Source organism: Leptinotarsa decemlineata, unplaced genomic scaffold (genome assembly GCF_025532065.1).
Source record: "Leptinotarsa decemlineata unplaced genomic scaffold, Ldec_3_MD MMD2_tig00026336_RagTag_RagTag, whole genome shotgun sequence".
Classification (NCBI taxonomy): domain Eukaryota; kingdom Metazoa; phylum Arthropoda; class Insecta; order Coleoptera; family Chrysomelidae; genus Leptinotarsa; species Leptinotarsa decemlineata.
In genome coordinates, this window is record NW_027412692.1 from 7,393,666 (window position 1) to 7,412,651 (window position 18,986).

At 35.2% G+C, this 18,986-nt stretch overlaps 1 protein-coding gene across 1 annotated transcript in view; it reads left to right on the forward strand.

Moving 5' to 3' along the window:
* Positions 1-4,195: 4,195 nt before the first annotated feature.
* LOC111503121 (sprouty signaling antagonist) overlaps positions 4,196-18,986 on the forward strand; it is a 169,179-nt gene continuing 154,388 nt past the window's right edge. The window contains exon 1 of the mRNA XM_023157347.2: positions 4,196-4,582. The gene's annotated coding sequence lies outside the window, so the exon portion shown is untranslated. The remainder of the gene's footprint in view (positions 4,583-18,986) is intronic.

Genomic DNA, 18,986 nt, shown 5'->3' on the forward strand with positions numbered 1-18,986 from the left:
ATCAGATATCATTCACATGAGTTCTACTTTAAATGAATGGTAACAAATTGCACTTACATGGAAAACTGTCATCCTCACTGGTATACATCGATGTTTCGCCTTAAGACACTTGCCCCAAGGCCCTTCAGTACTAAATTGGATAACATTATAGAAAATACACACAATTCATTCATGAATTACGATTTTTAATGTCACGGCTTGATCTGCTTATGTCATCATTTTCAAATTGATTACTTCCTTCCTTTCTTTGGAAGATTGCTTCATTCTTTTTTTGTATCAAGATGGGGTAGTAGAAAGCCAAAAAGTTTCTTTCCCAAAAATCAATCACTCCTAAAAATATAACTCCTTCAATTCAAATGTAAGTTTTCATGATGATATTGGGAAAATTACACATGAAATAATTTCGAACATTCCGCGATATTCAGTCTCTAGTATGTGGATGACAGATTTGCTAGCATTGCATTTGCATTGAATTGGTTTTGAAAATATATCGTGTATGAATTTTAGGTACCTTATGATTGAAAAATCAGTCATTTAGGTCATTCCTTTGATATGCATCGCCCTGTGGAGTGAAAGAATTTTTAACTGTTATATTTTTAACTGTTATATGAGGCGAGCAAATACTATAATAGCAAAAATTGATAAATTTCATTCATTTTCAGTCCAGCTAACACTCAAGGAGAGTTGAGAACCAGTTGAATATATTTTTGATAACTAGACTTGAAAATTGAAAGTTGTAACATGTCTCATACATTTCTACTAACTTATTAACTGAAGGGGATATAGTGTATTATATGGTGCTATTCATGGTTTTGTTTCCATAAAAAATTGAATTTCTTGAATTTTATAACATTTTTTAGCTTCTTCCTTCTCTAATACCTAGTGATAAATAATGAATGGGTTATTTCCAAAGTAAGGAGAAAATATTCAGAAATAATTGAATAGAACTGGCCGATACTTGATGAAAATCCTAATTAAAACTAATTAATACAGTTTATTGTATGATTTTCACTATAAAGGGTTCTACAAAAACCGCGACACGTGTTTCGCTATACAATACCTGCCTCAAGCGTAAACTGTTTATGATAATTGAATAATTCTGCTGCAATAAATTATCCAAAAATCTTCTAATTGATTCTCAAGGTCAAATGTCTAATCAGATAACACTAAAACAATTTTCTTCAGTATAAAACAGGCCAAAAATTTGGTTATTCAACAATCCAAAAAAATATTGAATGCATTTTTTTTGCGGGTGGTTTCCTTATTGAAAAAATTAATGTTGATCATACATACATCTATCTATGATACCTGAAACTTCGCTGAAACTTAGTACAGAAAGCTTATGTCTTTGCAATTTCTTCTTGTGCCAACTTCTGGAGGTTTTGATCGGGGCCTTGCCTAACTAACTTTTTCAGTTAGATGTACCTTACTTTGAACTACGATTAAGTCGGCGACTTTTCCGGAAGAAGCTATATTACGTTGTATTTACATACTTTTTACCAATGTGGGAGAAAAATTCGAAGTAAATTAGAAGAGAAAAATTAGTGAAAATCAAGTAATTCTTCACCTTCATATAAATATAATATGTACTCATCTCTCTCCAACAAAATTATCTTTGCCACACAAAATTTTCTGTGATGAAACTGTTTCTACGTTCATAAAAATCATGGTCCCTTATTACTATCTAATTTAATAGAAAATAAGAAAATTAATTTCACATGATTTTTATTTTTTTTTATAAATTATTTCAGACAAATTCACTCATTTTCCAATAATCATTCATGAGGCTTTATATTGGAGTTATCATCAAATAATTTTCTAATTGCTTGAAACTTAATTCTATACAAAAAGCACCAATATCGATCTGTCTCTCGAATGGAGAGAGTAGTACTCCAAGTGCGGAACTCATAACAGATGACGGAAACTAACCTTTCTGTCATTTGTCCATGGTTGGTTATCATTTAGAATATTGTTGACTCATATTTTGCCACTTGTGATATATTTACGCGAAACTGTGCTTTTGATTTGATTTTCATGTGTTATGTGTGTTGTTATGATATGGCTAACCATTTCAAAATTGTTGCGAGAATAAATAGAAACGGGCTCTAGCTCACGACTGTATTTGTAAAAGGGTCAGAAGAATATGCTTCATTTCCACCATTATTATAATTCCAAACTAAACTATAATAATTGGTCGTCTGCCTGTAAGATTCTTTATTGTCTTTTACCTCTAATTTTAATGTTATTATCGAGTTCATTTGTTATAATGACTTCATGGTATATCAAAAGATACGCGATAGGTGAAAAAAATGTTCAAATAAATCCTCATTATTGTGCAAATAAGGTAATAAGTTAATGATATTTTTATCATGAAGTTTCATACATAGTCAGGTGTAGAATAGCTACTTTTTGACATGCTTGTTTCCCACAATTGGAATAAAGTTGTTAGTTAGGGTTTTTTTTTAATCTTTCTAAATATATATGGATGACATATCACACTCATAATTCTGGGATTTCCATGAATTTATATCAGTGCATTAATGTGTTTATGCTGAACTGGATTTCTCGTACTTCAAGAAAGTTCCAAATTTCTGTATATTTCTGTTCTACATCAAAAGTTTTTTTTTGTGAGACTGAATTATTCTTATTTATTAGAAAAAACCGCATCAGCCACTATCAGCAGCTATTATCGGCAAGCATATAAAATATATCTAAAACATGCAGTTGTTTATATTAAAGTTTAAATAAAAGCTCATATTCTTTAAGAAATTCAACAATATTGTTAGTATTGGTATTTTGGAAAATTTCACTTACTTTGGAGGGAATTTTATTGTTCAGTCTCCCAACTGTGAAGAGCGGGCACTCTATTCTTCTTGAAAACAGGTTTCCAGAATCTTCGACTGTTTTCACTGAATTTCTTTGTTTTTTTTTAATAATTATTGGAAAAAACCTAGAATCCATTATATAGCTTCATTGACTTGTCTCGTCATTCCATTTGGATTCCAGGATATGGACTGCCGATCCATATCTTCACCGGTAGCAAAAGGTAGCATATCTTAATGAGGATTTAGGACTAATTTAGAACTAGGGTGAAAGTAATCAAGTTCAAATCAATGCCATGAAAACCCAGGCATCGATTTTCTCCGAACCGGATGTTGGAGGTTGAAATGGACACCAATTTGTCTTGGCACAATCATATCGCCGGAATAACAAAGGCTGCTTCTCAAAAGCTTGGAATACTGCTCCGAAATGCTGGATTTCATAGAAAAAAGAACATCGAAAAAAGCTTGGAGATTTGTCTCTCTTTTATACATACTTTCACGGGAGGTGTTCAAGTGACTTGCCCCATTTGATTCCACCAAGAGCGGTACATATCAGAAATGTGCGACGGACTGTGGCTGCTCATCGTTTTGAGGTTCAGCTCAGTACACCTGAAACTTCACTGTTTGAGAAGTTTTTCATTTGGAGAACTGCGTTTATGTGGAATAAACTTCCTAAGAACGTTTTTCCAAATTAATTGTATCTCCAGCGATTCATAAACTACGTGAATCCAAACTTACGCATAGGCACCGATCTCACTACTGTGTACATAAATAGCTAATGTAGATGTTAAACATATTGTAAACTGAGTACGAAATTTTTTATTGCTAAGAATGTAATCAATAGATCACTTTTCGATACTTCATTATACTTTTTTGTAATTTTTTACTGAATCAATAGACAATTCTTGAAAAGAAGAAGAAAAAGAAAAAAAATGTTTTTATGGAGACTTCCAAAACTCAATTTGATTGAATGGCGTGAAACTATTTTACAAATGTTTTTCGCTTCAAGAAAAATCACATACATGTTTTTGACTAAAATTTAGAGTTTATATCATAAAAAAAGTGAAAAAGTGAACATGATAACAAGAGATTTGTTGAACAAAGAGTGAAACTATGTAAGAGTGCGAACTTATCTTTATCCTCTTCGTACTAATATGTCATATTAATTTCAATATTTTCTATTCATTCGATATACCGTTACATTGCTCAAGCCACCCAATCATAAAGTTGATCAACATTTCAAACAACCCACAGATCTAACATTTTTCGCAACCTCCACAAGTCCCGACACCCACGCCAAAATTAGCCAGTCCACCCCTGTCGTGGTCGACATCGAGGCGAGGCTATGGCTGCACGCGTCTGCGCTTCACCGATTTGGCATCCGCTCTGTATCCCACAGAAACTTCAACGAATCGTGGAAAACAAGTTCTTATCGCAAGAATTTTGTCGATTTTTCGTATTGTGCAACTCGAATTGCTTGTGCCAGAAAACAAAGTGGGGGCGACTGAACGTTTTCGTGAACATTGTGGGCCCTGTTTCGGTCAGAAAATTCAGGAAAACCGCCTATCAAAGGATTTATCACCCGGCTGACATGGCTGCCAAAGCTATCTCGATAGTAAGTGCGCGCAAGATAGTTTCTGGCTTGAACAACATTACACCCTAAAGTGGTGCGGATTCACCACCCTTCCTTGTGAAGTGTATACCGAAATCAATGCAACAGTGTGAGAGATCCTGCGATCCGTAGTATCCTGGTAGCAAAGGTAAGTGGACTTTATTTATATTTAGATTTAGGCTACTCTTGGCAGCGTCGTGGTAAACAAATCTTGTGCGAGGAGGGAGACATTAGCTCGTTGCATTCATGCAGATTATTGCGTGATGAATGTTGAAATAGTACCGGAAGCTCCCAGTTGTAATTTACACTATTTTTTAATCCTTGACTGGATATACAGTATGTTCATTGTAGCAATATCCCAAGGGCATTAGAAAATGTCGTCATGTTCAATAAGGGGTGATTGTAAGTTCAACCTCCCTACTACTCTATCTTTCAAACCACCTAAAAATTATTTGCACAAGTTTCGTTATTCACCCCAACAAACTAGGAAATGACCAAGAACTAAAACAAATTAAATAAAAGGAAAATAGAAAGAAAGGGAGGCGTAACACATTTTTAAACTCAAGTGGGTAGTCCCTTAGTTGAATTCCGAAGATGTCAATATTGGAAAGCAAGCTAGGCGCATCCAGGAATTCTATTAACACCCAGGGGTGTTAATAGAAGTGTTTCAGGGGCTAAATAATGAGACATGCTTTACAAAAAATTCAACTAAGGTAGATCAGAAAAATAAAAACCTTATAGAGAACTAAGATGAATTTCAAGTTGCCAATTTATGATAATGAAATACTTAATTAAAATTAATTCACTTAATCAACTCAATTTTTGATGTCTTTAGGGAAGTGAAGCCTGAAAAACTCCCCAGCTGCAGACCTGAAATTCAAATCATTCAAGCCAAGTTCAACAACCACTTGGACATCTATTATTATTATTTAACGAAAGGTTGTTCCAGTCAGCCGTTTCTCCGGATCCTCGATACATGTGGCGATCTCCATGTTCTCCGCTCCGTGACCTTTGCATTGTCCCCCTTTGACATGGACCGTTTCACTACCACTGTAACCCTCGCAGTGCAGGTTTTATTATGATTTATAACTCAGCCAAACAAATCCAGCACTTATGTTTCATCATTTTCCAAATAAACACATCCTAAGTATCAGCATATGATGATTCAGTCTAACAATTATTTGGTACAATGCTCCGAAGGACCGATACTGGTAGATTTTGCCAAAGTACTAATCCTGGTAGAAACTCTTCTTGCAGTTCTGGTATTCATTGTTTGTTTGGCAAAGCCTACAGCAATACCAGTGGCAGGTTCTGGCCCGATGAAATCTCTAGGTAATCTAGACTAGATGCAATTTGTTAAGTCTTCATATTGAAGGGAGTCTTTTTTGGCAGTTCATTACCAATTTGGACGTTACCCGGTAGAGTCAAGTGCTTCCAAAAGCACTTGGTGGTCCGAGAATATTTTTTTAATATGTATAAGATTGGTTTCTTCCAATCTCTTCACAATCAAATCAATGGCAACTATTTCTGCTTGAAATATGGCCGCCTATGTCTCTAGGCAAGATGATATATCTTGTCTTAGATCTGCCACTTGGAACCTGCACCAAAGATGTTGTTGATTCATCTGTGAACGAATAATAATCTGCTCTCTGTATTTCCTCCTCCTAGAGGATCCAGTCATATCTACTTGGATTAGGACTGCACGAGGGAGTTCGTAGTTGACAGTTGGAGGCATACCAAGTCGAGAACATTCCCAGAATGATTTGACTTTCAGTGTCAGCCACTGTTCACATAGGCCTGTTTTGTGCAATTGGCAATATGCATGATTTTGTATGATGTCCATCTAGTATAGATGTGGAACGGAGGTGAGTCTGTAAGGACTTCATTTGCAGCTGATAGTGTAGTGCAGTGACGTTCAGGAAAACCTGTTTATGTATGTCAGAGAGCATGATCATTGGTCTGATAATCATCAAATACATCAGTATTCGTCCCATCATTAAGTGTTCAGCTTATTTGGACTTGAAGATGCATAGTTCTTCGAGCTCCAGGGGGCTCCTCGATCCTTCGGAATTTGAGATTTTCCATGATTCTTACTCTTGCAATATTCTAAAACTCACATTCATATTGATAAACATAATTGAAATGATGGGATGGAACTGACTTTGATATATTTCTTCATTAAATTATCCTCAGTGGAATGTACATCTGCTAGTTGACTTTGACCAAGAAGACTCACATATGATGTGAAGATATTATGTAGAATAACTTGAGCATCATTGTGCCATGTCCAAATTCATTAACACTTTCCTGAGATGGTAATAAACATTATCAAGATATTGAAATGAATTTTGTTATTAGAGTACACTCCAGTTCTGTTCTCAACTGATTAGCAAACACTACCATCCGGGTGTACATCCGTTGACATTATCACGACGTTTCGGCAAGATCACACTTGCCATGGGTGCCAGGTAAAGGTAAAATTCGCTTTAAACTAGCACTGTTCGATTTGAACAATACATCAAATGTAATAGTTAGTATATAAGTTAGGATATAAAAATCGATCGTTTACCTTCCAGAGAAACTGGACAAAACAAGTTTGTTAGAGACTTCTCGGTGTTTTGTGTTTAGTCTCCAAAAGAAGCACTGCACGAATATTTACAAAGGCTACAAACGCTTAACAGTAGGATTTCTGACTGGCCACTGTCTACCAAGGAAACACCTCCATAATATGAGGCTAGTGGACCCACCTCTATGCAGGATGTGTGAACAGGAAGATGAAACTGTCAGGCACGTCCTATGCGAATGTCCGTGGTTATTGTCAATAAGAGAGTGTGTGTTCGGTGAGCTTTGGCCTGAAGCAGCCGATATAAAGGAGATGTCTCTAGGACTGTCCACCTTCCTGGAAAGGACAGGATGGACGATGACCTAGGAGGACAACTCCTTGGAAGGATGTACAATGGGTCACATGTGGCCTGAATGCGGTGGGCCTACTCTACAGATACAGATAGGATACAAACGATTTTTATAATCCAAATCGTTTATGCCGTTCTCCATAGATCAAAGCGGCATTGAACTTCTGCAACCTCCCTCGTACTCTCAAACAGATAGTTTATTTCGTTTGGTTGAGGCAGCAGTTCATTCACCTTAGTAAGTCAGCACAAAAACTCAATATTAAATAGTCTGTTTCCGTTCGAACTGGGGGAACTCAGAACTTTTTCTCAAAGAAATGTTTTACTGTCTTATTTTTAGCTGCCATACCGTTGTTGGTTGTCGACAAAATGTAAACAACTTTTTATTTTTTATTGACTAATGTATCCCCGTCGTTGCCACTAGTGATTACAAACATTTTTTAACTGCGTTCCTCGTTATTGTTTCTACATGTGTAATTAGTTGGGATGAGGTATTTGGTTGTTTACATTGGGTGCCACATGTTTTATTCGAAGAGGTGCAGGTTTCGGACTGTATTTATCAACCGAAGAAAGGCGTTGGTAAATAAATTGAAATACTACACAGTGTTTCGTGTGAAGAATGTACTCGGGTTGAAACTGCCATAACAACCAGAAATAATTTGGTAAAAAAACTTTCACCTCCTTATTATGAGAGACTGGTTCGAGAGTGGATAGATAACAATTATCCAATTCGATGGATAGTCAAACGTGGTCGTTTAGAATGGCCGCCAGATCACCTGATATGATACCCTTGGATTTATTGAGTGTAGTTCATCACAGAGCTCATGAATTGAATGTGATGTTCTTTTAATGTGCCACCTTTTGCAAAAATCATCAATATTGATGACTAAGTGTTGCTCGCGACTTTATTTGCGTGGAATTCTGTTTTTAGGTAAAAGAGCACAAAGTATTTGCCTATCTTTCATTTATAAAAAAATCGTTTCACAAACAATAGATATGCCGTAACGAAATTTTAGCTATATTACTGGAGTTCTATCCCAATACCAAACTGACATTTTCAACACCTCGACACGTGTTTCGATCACCAAGTGATCATCTTCAAGAGGAAGGTCAAACTGGATTATATTGGATTGAACAGGTCAGGTTCCAAACAGTGCATCACAAGAAAATTGTAGCATTGTGATGCGTATACTGAAAATGGTCCTGGTATGTTAGTACTGCTGTTGTACCTAATTGGTTCCACCCTTTTTCAAATCAATTGAAGCTCGCAAGAACGCTGGAGAATAGTTTCAGGTCAGTCAGAATGAGTGGAGTGAGTGGGATAAACCACCGACACCCATCCAACCGACTACCGTACCGCCAGGTGTTCTGTTATTTCTCAGGGACATATTTCAGGTCCATTCATGACTTGGGGTGATTTTAGATAATTTGAAACCATAAGAAATAACATATCAATGTTGCATGCAATGTTGCATTATTCCAAATTGAAATTTGGGATAATAAATTGAATATATATATTGAATATTCTCATTTAGTTTTTGGTTTTACTAGTAGAAAGGTACCACGTCAACAATCTCTAAAATGGTTAATTCTCGTCCATTGGAAGAAAAATTTTTATTTACAAAATTAAAATGGTACACCAATTAACTGATTGAAGAACAAAATTCTGCGAAATCGTGACGGAAACCATTGCAAGTCATCCTACCTATCTCCACAATATTTGTCCATATTGCGTCCAGTCGCCATCTTGAAAGTTTCATATGTCAGTTTCACTTCAAAATAAATTATCCATGCATTAGTTTCATTATCACAAATTTCAATTTTTTTAGTTGACCCGTTCAAAAAATAAAAGGGGGGACATTAAAGAAATGCACTGTATAATTATTACAGACCAAGGGATTGAAAAACAAAGGCAAAAAATAAATAAAAACAAAATGATTAAAATTCAAACCCAATTTATTTTTTAGGCTATCCTCACCATGTAAATCAATAATCAAATCATACACGATGATATCCATCACGGGTTCATTTGACATGAAATTGTCCTCCAATTTTTGTGCTCGTTCACAATTGCTCATAAGAAAACTATTCAAAAAGTAGTCATAATATTGAATGACATCGTTGAAATTGAAAGTAACATTTTTATTTGCCACGTAATCTTTCAGTCCAGCCCAAACCAACTCAATTGGATTCAAATCCGGCTAATATGACGGTAATCGTACAACGTTGTTATTTGCTGCAAGAAAGAGTTGATCTATGACATACCACTCGAAATTTGGCTTACAGTTGATTCTGAGGGCATATAATTAAAGTTTCAGCATGTTTTTTTCTGAATGGGATATTTCTCTTTGTTAACCATGATTGCATATCGGATTTTTTAGTCGATGTCGTTGGCATTTTGTCAATTTGTTTATTATGATATGGTACATTATCTATTACAACAAGGCTTCTTAAGTCAATTTCGAAGCCAACTGTTCCGACACCCATTTCTTATAATCATCAAAATTCATCTCGTTGTGATAACTGTATTACAATTTGATTTCGATCTAATGTACCTAAGTATTTTCTCTATAGAATTCTATTTTAAGTTGTCGAATAAGCTGGTGTTCCATCAACATACTGGTATTTCTCCATATTTATTCATAGAAATCCAAGTTAACGAATTTCTTTTCTCAAAGTCTCTCTGCTTGAGAGTCAATATCTCGCATGACGGTTTAATGAATTTTTCTAAGCGTAGGAACTCGTTTCTCATCTTTACGAAAATTGATTATGCATCTGCGTAAAATTACCAAATCAGCATAATCGATCACAATTTTGAAATTTTTGATACAATTTTTTTTATTTGGAGTTGAAAATGTTTTTTTCACCATTTTTTTCATCTGTGATTTGATTCCCCGTACTGTTCGCATGCACACCCCTGTGGCCACAACTACTTGTTCTTGAACCTTCAAAGTTGAAATACACTATTTTAGCTATTAGTACTTTTTTCTCACCTTCGTAAGAGGAATTCTCATTCCATCATCCGTTGCTTTCGTTTGCATAAATCTCAAAACGTTGTTAAGAATTCATTTGTCCATTGAGAAGCTTGTTTTTTTCAGTTCACTGTTTGAAGGTATTTTCAAAGACAAGAAATACTACTCGAGTTCGTCGATGTTAATGAGCCCTCGACCCACTCTGTCGGCTGTTCTACTACGCTTCTAATATTCAGAGGCACAACTAGATTTGCCTAGCTATAATTGCAATTACATATAATTCATACCAATTCATAATATGACTTTACTGGTGAGTGTTATTGAGATTGTCTCCTGAGTATGTATCTTTGTATACTCATTTCTCCAAACCTATTAGATTGTGACTAGTATTTGTTATGGCTTACATTTACGTCAAGTTAGTTTTCCTATTTCATTTTCATCAGTTCGGACTTCCATTGTCTAATATAATATGAATTTATTTGAAAACCCTGAAAAAAACAATTGAAAATTAATAAGATTAACGGAAAATAACAATTTCATTAAACAAAAAACTGAAATTACAAAGAAATAACATACAAGCAACAACCAAACAAATAAAAATTGAAATAATAATAAAAACTGAAAAATAAAAATTAAAAATTATTATTAACAAAAAAAGAAAAATAAAAATTAAAAGATTTCAAACCAAGTTATGTCACGACGTTTCGATTGTTAGTATCGACAATCGTCTGGACTTATTCTTCCGAGATTTGACTATTTATAGGTCGCTCGAGTGCTTTCACCTATCCCCTCTTCACTCTTTCCGCTTCATTGGTTTTTAGCGGGAGATGACCGTTTGGCTGGAATTGGTCATTTTTCGCTTGATTAGAGGTTTCCATATGTTACGATTCTCTTCGCTAGCTTGACTAAATGCGTTGTTGGACAACATATACGCAGCTTCTTTGAATTTTCTCCTAAACCAGTATTCCTCTTTGTGGATGATTTCAGCTTGAGCCCACTTGATGTTATGTTGATGTGTTTCTTGTGCTCAGCAAGGCGAACTTTCAATGGCCTCTTAGTTTCACCGATGTATGATTCTTCGCACTTGCAGGGTACCCGGTAAATGCAATTCTTGGAATCGCATTCCGCGTTTGGTGCCTGGTCTGCTACGAATATTGTTCCCAGATCTGAAGCAGGTCGTGGTGTTGTACTTGGACCCAATCCTTCTTATCCTTTCCGATAATCCTCTGATGTAGGGAGGAAGTACAAGTACTGGTTGTGGCGGCTTCTCTTCTTTGTGGAGTTCTTGCTGTTTTCTAGCTGAGGCCTGTTCTACCATCACTCTGGAGTAACCATTCCGTTGTGGGTCATTTTTTGATGATGCCTAGTTCCTTTTCGATACCATCCTTTGTATTACAGAGCCCAAAAGCACGGTCTGGTAGAGTCTTGATGATTCATCTCTTAGTCGATTGATGGTGGTTGGATTTCTGGTATGTAATTTCAGTTTTTTGTTTAATAAAATTGTTATTTTCGATTAAACTTATTAATTTTTAATTGTTTTATTCAGGGTTTTCAAATCAATTTATATTATATTAGACAATGTAAGTCCGAAGTCCACCTTCAAACAAATATTTCATTTTGTTGATTAATTTCTTGTAAATATTTCATTTCATTCTTTCGAGTTGATTTGCTTTTGAAAATATTGAATTTACCTCAAATTTCTTTTTCTTCATTCATAAAGAAGAGTTCTATAAAAGGCTGCATTAATTCGGTTGAACCAGAAGCCTTTTCTGGGAACGTGGTATCTACTACTTGATTAATTTCTTTACCTGGAATCCTTTCGTTACAAGTACCAGTTAAACGATATTTATTCGTGAAAAGGCCACCGCACATCTAAAGGATGTTAGTACCGCCGGATGTGGCCTCATAGCTAGAGCTAGGGACAGGGAGATCTAGCCATCTACGTCTTAAATGGCCGGAAGGCGATTCTACACTTGCACCGGATCCGAACAAAAACAAATGAAACATTTTAATGAATGGACGCGCTCGTTCAAATATAGCGAACTACCGCGAATGGAGATAATAATTTTTTTATTCAAATGGCGATTCGCTTCTCATCAAATGAAAAGGATACAAGGTGTAGATGACGTTTCGAAATGGACGACACTGTTAGTTTTTTTCTGCACTGGTAGTTTTTGTTGAATCTAGTTGTCGCAGAACAAAAAGTAGATAGTTGGCAACTGTCACTTCTTCACGAATTGAGTCATCCTTGTTCACTGTGTTCCAACGTGGTTTATTCTACTGAAGAAAGAATAGTGTTGCAGCAATTTACTTAAAATAAATGAAAATAAAACAAAATTTATGCTCATTGCAAGAGAAAACCAGATTAAAACACTGCCAAGCCAGAATTTGGAAATCAAACTATGCGGGAAGCCAATCGCACAAGTGAAAAAAATCAAATACTTGGGTAGGATACGTGTTAGGAATCACACGTTAAAAGGTAAGCCCTCGTTAGTCCTTAGCTCGCACAAGTTTTTCAACTTCTGAGAGTTGTCGTTCGTATGGGGGCGACAACTGATTAACGGAAAAACAGATTTTAAACAGATTATAGTTGACTATGGACTAACATTTAAAGAACATGCAAACTATATATTAAGAACTATTTCTTTTGAAGTAAACTTTTCATTCAGATGTTCAAGATACCTTAATGCATGGACAAAAAACGGGACGGGCACCTGAATAAAATAAGTTAGCATTTTGAACTCCACCAATATCCAACCAGATCAAGAAATTGCTTTCACTTACCTCTAGTAAGAACAAAGACTTCTCAAAATTCTGTCTTTGTTAAAGGACTCAAAGCTTTCAATGATTTAACCCCATAATTAAAGGATGTAGATTCTATTGACATTTTCAAAAAGTTATTAAAAAATATATGATGGAAAAACGTAATGAGACTTGACGTTTATTTCATAAACACACAGTATCTATATTTGTTGTGAGACGTAAACTTCTAGTTTAGAAACTTTTTATATATATTTAACTTTTTCTATATGACGACATTAATTTTATTTTTTATATTTTTTATATATTCGCAAGATTTTATGCCAATATATTTGAGACGAGATGTAACTTAGTAATTTACAATTTTGAATGTACAAAAATGTGTATATATATATATATATATATATATATATATATATATATATATATATATATATATATATATATATATATATATATATAATTGTTACAACCTATTACCGAAATAATGAATGTGCTAAAACTGCTGCAAGAATTTATAATACGAATCATCCAAAACACAACGTGAGCCATCAGTACGTTAAGTACGTTAAACAGTTAATGGATAAGTTTCGAACTCCAGGTTCTGTTTACAACAGAAAACATGAAGTATCAAGTCCTGCCAGAAATGACGGAGTTGCAGTTTTAGGCCTGTACAAATGGATAATCGACAATCTATCAGACAAGTAGCTAGAGAGTCTGGTGTATCAGCTACTAGTGTTTTTTTGATTTTGAAAGCCTACAAATTCCATCCTTTCAGAGTAAGGCTAGTTCAGGAATTAAACGAAGATTATCCTTATCGTCCATTTCAGTTTTGTGAGGTGTTCAGCAAGACATTGGCTAATATGCCAAACCTATTACACAATACATATTTTTCAAACGAAAGTTCTTTCATGTTGAATGGTGAAGTGAATAGACATAATTGTCGTTTTTTTTGCCTGGTTTGGTGATCCAAAATATTTTCAAATGCGCTTTTTTCGATTGGTTGGGAAATGGATCAAAAATATTCGTAGATAAACAATTATGTTTTATGCCAACGTTTCGGACTTTATTAAATCCATCATTAGGGCTCAAACATTAGTTATCCATGTCAAAAAAACGTTTAAAATATAAGTGTCAGGCAACATAGGTACAAATGAAAATGAGGACTAACCAAATGAAAACACAGACACTACAGACACATTAAAAATGTGTATTTGTGTGTATGTGTATGTGTGTAATATTTTAAACGTTTTTTTGACATGGATAACTAATGTTTGAGCCCTGATGATGGATTCAATAAAGTCCGAAACGTTGGCTTAAAATTTGATTGTTTATCTACAACTTTTTTATCCCTTTCCCAACCAATTGAAAAAACCGCATTTGATAATTGTCGTTACTGGAGCGATGTGAATTCTCATTTGGTGGTGGAAACACATTCACAAACTCCACAAAAACTGAATGTCTGGGCCAGAATTCTTGGCAATCATATTGTTGGACCATTCTTTATTGAAGGTAATCTCAATAGAGACTGTGTAGATCCTATGATTATACAAATTTTAGAAAATGATGACAATTTAGAAGAAAATGAAATAACGTTTCAGCAGGATGGTGCACCTGATGTTCGGGTAACACAGTTTTTGGACGAACGTTTTCGAATGCGTTGGATCGACAGAAGGGGTCCAGTGGTGTGGCCAGCTAGATCACCTGATCGCACACCGATGGACTTCTTTCTGTGGGGACATCTGAAGTCGAAAGTGTACTCTACTAAGCCTACAAATCTAGAAGACCTGCGACAGAGAATTGTTCGGGAACGCCGATTGCTGACTCCGGTTGCGTTATTTCAAATATATCTTGACAACACCACTCCTCCTGATTATTCCATGAATCAAAGGTCACCATTTTCAGTTATTTGATTTCAATTTTGTAATTCTGCTAGTTTTTTCCATTTGCGAAGAATAAAAACTCGAAGTCGTCTTCACCATTTATTATCACCATCAAATGTTAGACCATCAATCAGTTCATGTTTCGAACCTATATAGGTTCATCATCAACTATTTATTTGAAATTTTACATTAGCTGATGATGAACCAATATAGGTTCGAAACATGTACTGATTGATGGTTTTACCGTTCTAACATCTGATGGTGATATTAAATAGTGGAGCCGACTTTGAGTTTTTATTTTTTGCAAATCTACTGCACTCAACTTTGAGATATAATGGACTTCTACCAGAGGTTAGTTTTTTTCAGGTTGATTATCAGGGGAAATTTTCGATTTCAGGTTTAACAATGAATCATCTTTGAAAAAGATCATAGTGTCATCTATGCAACTACTTTTCACCCCATCATTTCGCAAGTTAAAAAGGTTATTGAAATAAATAAAAAATGAGACTGTCTCGAGTACTGTTCCTTGTGGAACGCCTAATCAAATGTTTCAATACTTCATATTATTCACTTATTATATTTGGTAATTATCTCATATATGTTTCCATTATGAAAAATCTGTTGAGATAGTATAAAGTGTTCATTTGAGAGGATGAAGAGGTATGGATTCGAAAATTTCTCAAAAATCTCTGCTAGAATAATGTTGTGAACGAGCGTATACAATTTTCTAAATTGTTATATAAAGACAGCATACATTCATATTTTCAAACATTGTTATAATAACGTGAATGTTAAGATCTCCGATGCGGTATTTTATTTTCGGTCCATCTAATTTGTGTGACGTCCAACAACTCTCATAATTTGGCTTCAAGTTGCAATTTTTGCACGTTTCTGAAAATTCAAGACAGCCGTGATAACGGCGTGGGTGCTTATTCAAAATCTGATCGTTCAATGGTAATTGTTACAGGGTTAACAACTTTTTTAGTTCACATAAACAGACACTGCAGAAGTATATATAACTGTTGGGCTGACAAGTAGGTAGGCTTTGCTTTGCAGACGACAGCACACTTGTCTCGTCATTCTATTTGGATTCCAGGACATCGGCTGCGGAGGCACATCTTCACCGGCAGCTGGAGGTTGCATATCTTGATGAGGGTCTAGAAATGATTTTTAATTGGGGTGAAAGTAACCAAGTTCAATTCAATGCCACAAAAACCCATGCACCGGTTTTCTCCAAGACGATGAATGTCTCCGAACCGGATATAATAATGTCAGGTCAGTCAATTCCGCTTTCTGCTTCGATAAGTTTATTGGGGGTTAAAATGAACACCAATATGTTTTAGCACAATGTTGTGGAATTGGCCGCGGTGGTAGTGCGCCCAACTCACGATCGGAAGATCTTGGGTTCGATTCCCGCCTCGACCAGATATTTTTCTTGAGAGAATTTATCTGGTTGAAGCGGGGATGATTCTGCAGCAGTGGTAGGAATCACACGTTAAAAGGTAAGACCTCGTTAGTCCTTAGCTCGCACAAGTTTCTCAACTTCTGAGAGTTGTCGTTCGTATGGGGGCGACAGCTGATTAACGGTAAAACAGATTTTTTTTTAAACAGACAATCATGTCGCTGGAATTGCAAAGGCTGCTTCTCAAAAGCTTGCAACACTGTTCCGAACCAGAAAACTGTACACTCCTCAGCAACTTTTGATGCTTTATAAAGCTCAGATCAGACCTTCTTTGGAGCATTGTTCTCATGTATGGAGCTCTGCCTCGAAACATACCCTGAAGTTGCTGGATTCCATCCAGAAAAGAGCCATTCGCCCGATCGGAGACGCGAACATCACGTGCAACCTTGATAGCCTGGATCATCGAAAAAAGGTTGGAGATTTGTCTCCCTTCTATAGATACTTTCTCGGGAACCTGGTTACTTTCACCCCAATTCGAAATCACCTCTGGATCCTCATTAAGATATGCAACCTTCTGCTGCCGGTGAAGATGTGTATCCGCAGTCGATGTCCTGAAATCCAAATTGAATGAGGGTTAGGTTTGATCTTCAAATAATATAATTATTCGTTTTTCGTTGTGTTCATTTATAATATTTGATTGCCATATAACTGGCTTTACAGTTATCTAACAGGCAGGAAGCAGTTAGTAAACTCCAAGGAAATACATCACATATTGAGAATAATTCATCAGGTATACCACAAGGTTCGGTTCTGGGTCCTATCCTTTTTCTGCTTTATCTGAATGATCTGGTAACCATTGATATTAAAGGAAAGTTCACACTTTTTGTGGATGACACCACGATCCTTTGGCGTGGGGAAAATGAAGATAATCTCAGAGACATCATAACCCTGGATCTCTATAGGGTTAAACAGTGGTGCGATTCAAACTCCTTATGTTTCAACACAAATAAAACAAACACAATTTTGACGATTTACTTATAGAAAATCACGCTATAGTTAACAAAACTCACACAAAATTTTTAGGGGTATTTATAAATGATAAATTAAAATTTGATGAGCATATTACAAATGTATGCAAAAAAATAGCATCTGGCTGCTATGCAGCCAGAACTCAATCAATCCTCAGCCAGAACTGTGTATTGTTCCTTGGTCGCACTTGAGATATGGAATTGCCTTTTGGGGCTTTTGAAGTCAGCAACTACTAAATTCAGTATTCGTTCTACAAAAAAATGGGCTGTCAGATACATTAGGGCAAAATCACAAGACCACTGCAAACCACTTTTCATCAGTCAGAAAATTCTCACTGTACCTTGTTTATTCCTGTTAGAAACCGTTTGCTTAATTCACAAAAAATATTCCAACTCAGCAGTAAATAATGACAGACGTTACCACACGAGAGGAAGTCGGAATTTACCCTCGTCAATCCCAAAATCAGCAATTACAAAATTTTCTTTGATATATGAGAGCAAGAAAATATATAACCACCTTCCAATGTGCTATAGGGGAATAGCAAATTTAAAAACATTCAGAAAATTGGTTAAAAGAGTACTTCTGCAAAAAGCCTACTATGACTCAAAGGAATATTATACTCTTAGTATTTCAGATGCTTACATATCTACAATGATTTATATATATATATATATATATATATATATATATATATATATATATATATAGGGGTTTTCAAGGAAATTTCTTGAATTGATTAAAAATTACTTGAGAAATAGATATTTCATTGTTAAACATAATGGGAACACTTCGGGAAAATTTTATGCTAATTCCGGTGTTCCTCAGGGATCAAATCTAGGACCTCTTCTATTCTTATTATTCATTAATGATTTACCCTCGGTCTTACATCATTCACATTATCTGATGTTTGCAGATGATCTCAAAATTTTTAAACGTATCCAGACTATTAGAGACTGCGTATCATTGCAAAAAGACATCAAAAACATTGTGAATTGGAGTTATACTAATAAGTTATTTTTCAATATAAAAAAATGTTATACGTTAACAATATCCCGTTGAAAGATGTGATCAAATTTGAATATCATATGGATGGAGAGGTCCTGCGTGAAAAAACCGAGGTGAAAGACTTAGGCATTACTTATAATAGTACTTTTTCCTTCACAAAGCATATAATGGTATTAGTAAAATCTGCAAATCGTATGTTGGGATATTTAATGAGACAAACGCGTGAATTTAATAATATAAATACAATTAAATTACTCTACTATACTATAGTTAGACCAAAACTGGAGTTTGCTTCAATAATTTGGACAGGAGAATACAAAACTACTTTAAAAGAAATTGAAAAGGTTCAAAACAAATTTCTTCGATATCTCTATTTTAAAAAATATCATAAATGGCCCGATTACAATTTAATACGAACATCACGGCTAAGGAGCGAATTCAAAATATTATCATTAGAACAAGGACGCAATTTGTCAGCCCTGATATTCATATATAAAATAATTAATAATCGAATTGATTCCCCCGAAATCCTACACTTGATTCCGTTTCATGTCCCTTCACGCCGTACTCGACATACAATTTTGTTCAATAT